This window comes from Coloeus monedula (assembly GCF_965178545.1).
Source record: "Coloeus monedula genome assembly, contig: HAP1_SCAFFOLD_278, whole genome shotgun sequence".
Classification (NCBI taxonomy): domain Eukaryota; kingdom Metazoa; phylum Chordata; class Aves; order Passeriformes; family Corvidae; genus Coloeus; species Coloeus monedula.
In genome coordinates, this window is record NW_028120658.1 from 157090 (window position 1) to 161219 (window position 4130).

Below are 4130 nucleotides of genomic sequence, written 5' to 3' on the forward strand. Positions count from 1 at the left end.
TCCCTCTGCAGTCCTTTAAGGGGTTCCTCTAGTCTGGAAAACCAGTCCCATAACTACAGTAAACCCAGAGTCTCCTGAGTGAGAAACCACGTACTTGTAATTCCTCTGCAATAGCCTCATCCCACCTCCAGCAGCCCCTGGGAAGCTGCAGGCAAGAACACCTAACCTGGTAAGCAACTCCATTTCTTGGCAGATTTCCAGGGCAATGCAAAAACATTTCAAAGTATTTTTTCAAAACATCTGCTTATTGTCCTTTAATGCAAAATAGTGATTCCATACCAGTCCTAAGAAGAACAGGCCCAGAGAAGACCTTGCTCTCTACAACTCCCTGACAGGAGGGTGTAGCCAGGTGAGGATTGGCTGCTTCTCCCAGGCAACCAGGAACAGGACAAGAGGAAACGGCCTCAAGCCGCACCAGGGTTGGACATCAAGAGGACTTTCTTCCTGGAAAGGGTGGTCAGGCCTTGGCAGGGGCTGCCCAGGGAGGTTTGGAGTCCCCGTTCCTGGAGGTGTCCGAGGAACACCTGGACATGGCACTCAGTGCTCTGGGCTGGGTGACAAGGTAGGGATTGGGCACACGTTGGACTCGATGACCTTAGAGGGCTTTTCCAACCTCAGTGGTTCTATGATTCTCATTATTCCAAATTCATTTGCAAAAGCTCTCACACCTCTAGTCACACCTTAGCAGGTGTGTAGGCCCAAGCTCATACATTTGAGAGATTTACTGCCTCCAGTGGGATCTACACCGCAATTTCAGGGAGAGGCAAGACTTCAGCCGTTACGAGAGAAAACTTTGCAAAAGCATTCCCTGGAGAGACATCCTGAAGGAAGGTGTCTCCCCCTCTTCTGACCATAGAGAGAGCTGAGTCTCCAGTGTTAATTCTAAAACTTTCAAGCTCCAAGTCTGACTCCCAGAAATTTTATTGGCCCCACTTCCCAGCACAATACTCAGACCTCACACGTCGAGGAAAAAAGCAGTGCAGATTAAATAATTAATGCTTCTGGGTACTGTTCTCCCTCTAAACTACACACAATCCCAAAGGAACAAAACCCTTAAAGAAGATGGATTGCTCTTGCTAGCAGGAGAAATCTGACAGGGACATACTTCATCATTCTGCCAAGGCTTTGTCAAACACCTCAGCTCCTGCACTTCAGGGAATAAGAAGTGGCTTATAAGAAGTGACTTTTATGTCAGTGAGCATGTTATTATGGATTAATCTCGCACTGGAAAACAGTCTTCATACTCTATTGCATCACCCAAAGAGTTTGGAGGCTGCTGCCTAGTGAGCTCCTGAGTTGTATCTTCCTTGTCAATCTTATCAGCCCCTTGTTTGATTGTAAAATCGTAAACAAAATGCAGCAAGCATTGGCCCAACGGCTCAGGACTTGCATATCTCTTCCAAAGAGAGGGAGAAAAAAGAGTGTTTCTCCCAAGTCACAGAGTTTAAAAGTTCATGTTATCTACATAAATTTTTAAAAGAAAAAGAGGAACAGTAAAATATCAGTTACTGTGCCAGTGGTGCTCCACTCTATTTCTGTTCTCTTCTTCCACTTGTAGCATCTCTAGGAATACTTTAAAACCAGCCAACCAACCAAAACAACAACAAAAAGCCAACGTTGAATTGAAGCTGAACAAGAAGCAATGTGGCTGCTGGCTTGTGAGCACTCCACTGCCTGAGTTCCAGTAAGGGAGTTTATCCTCTCCACAGTTTTGAGCCAGATCCCAAAGTACTGAGCATCAGCTTTTAGCTTTTTAAAGAATTTAACTGTAAGAAAAGCTGCTGGGGAGGGCCATGCTCCAGGCACATCCATGGGATTTCACCTGTGCAGCTCCCTAAGCTGAACTTGTGTCTTTTCCTCTACCTTGCTGGGCTTGGCTCATGCATTTCTTGAGGGGAAGGCCCTGCACTGATCAAAGCATGTACTGACCTCAGATAAACAGCTTCTGTCAGTGTGGATCTATCCTAAATGGACCATTTCCCAAAGTAATTCAAGTGCCTGAATTTCACTTACTCAAAACTGCTTTTAAAGAAACCGGGTTTAACACACTCCGTTTCTAAGCAACTACTGGGCAGCGCTCCTTCACTCCCTGTCAGTGTTATTCTCTGACCCTTGGAGAAAGGCTTTAAAGCAACAAAGGGCTTGTTAAGCACCAATAATTTACTCAGTCAAGAATTCAAATCAATAGCAAGGGCAGAGCCTGACTTCAAAACCTATTTTAAACCAGAATTTAAAAGCAGTTGCATTGCCAATTGACAGGATTAGAAAGGTTTCCTTAGCAGTTGTGATTACAAAGTAATGAACTGTGCATGGAGCAGGTGGGGGGCAAGGGGGAAGACAGGAGAAACCTTCATTTGCACTGTGGGTTTTTAACCATCATGGTCACATCTCAAGGACCTGCAGAAACCAGTCTAATCTCAAAAAAGGAAAAACTTCCTGGATATTTTTCATTTCAGCAAGAGCCTAAGGAAGCCCTCAGCAGCAGGAGATTGGAATAACTGCAATCCCTTGAGCAAAGGGAGCAGGGTGTGCTCCTCAAAGCCAGACCTTCATCCATAGCACCCAGAAGGTAGCAAAACAAGGATACAACAAAGCCTTAAGTGGGGAATGGGTTATCAAGGGTTTTATAAGGAAAGAACGAGGTCTGAAAAACAGGACCTGGAGGGTGAGAGAGGAAAGAAATAGCGAGATAGCTGAGGCCTCTTGGGAAAAAAAAAAGGGGGGAAAGGTCGGGATTAAATTCTAACTCAGCTGGAGCTGATCTTAAATGTAATAAGGGGAAATGGCAGCAAGAGGAGATTTCTTTATAGCAGCAAAGTACTGGGATAAATTCACTATAGAAACTGAGAAATCTTTAGCAGCAGCAGCTCTCTGCAAAGAGGTCAGGCATCCATTCCTCATGGCAAAGCAGGGCACAGGGAATTGGGCCAGATAACCTCCCCAGACTGATCCCAGCCCTAATTTCAAAAAATTGCACAAAATTGTAATTGTGCATTAACACAGCAAAGTCTTCTTTCCAGCTTATCAGGCTTTGAGATGCCTTAGATTGAGATCCAGCTCCTACCACTGTGCTGTGCTCGGACTCTCCCCCCCTTTCCCCGACCCAATCTCCTGAGCAACCAACAGCTCGCAAGGAGCTGGCACCCCTGGAATTTCACACTCAGCATCTCTTCCAAGCTCAACAGGTGAACAAACAGGTACTCCAACACCTCCTTCTTTTGTACTTCGGGCAGCACAGACCCACTGGAAGAAACTGGAATCCAAGGGCAGATGTAAACATGGGACTCCCGCTTGCCACTGTCTCCACCCGTTCTCCAGCTCAGCCCTGGGCTGGGAAACAAAAGACAACAAACATTTAAAAAACATCCTTGAGGTGTCTTGAGGATGCCCAGGCCTAGAAGAAAGGCCTTCCCATCACCCTCTTGGCCTTTTCCCACTCTGAGGAACTGTGGAAATGCACATCCACACCCAAGCTGGACAGCCTGGGATCTTTTCTGCACACCAAACGCCACAGTCCCGAGCACCAGGAGCCTGAAGATGCCCTGGATTGCAATTCACAGCCTCAGTGAACCCTGCACAGGACAGCCAAGTCGTTTGTGTGCAGAAGAAATAAAAGTTGCTATTTTTAGTAGTTAAAATACTCGTGGGAGTTATTGGCTGCTTACACCCGTGGGCTTCATAGGGCCTCCCATACTTATGGATTTATCAGAAGAAGCAGTTTCAAGTTCCTTCTTTTTCGAGCCCAACTCCAAATGGGAAACTTCTCACGAGTGCTCCTGAGAGAGTCAAGTGGAACTTCAGGAGCTCAGGAAAGCGACTCCCTCCCCTGAGTCCTGTCTCACCTGCCCGAGCACCCGGTGCTTTTATACCACCTCTCTCCCTGCTTTCCACGTTCATTTAAATGTAAGAAACCTGCACGTTCTCGCTCCAGCACCAGCCGCGTCTTCCCTGCGCCCGCACACTGCCGCCCCTGCTCAGGCGCTGCTCCCCTCGGTTGCGCTGCCCCTTGCCACGGGGCCGAGGTGGGACAAACTCCAGGTTTTGTTTCCCAGGAAAGGCTCTGCAGGGAGGTCCCGCCGTGCCGCCCGCAAGCCCCGGCCCCGGCCCCAGCCCCAGCCCCGCAGCTCCTC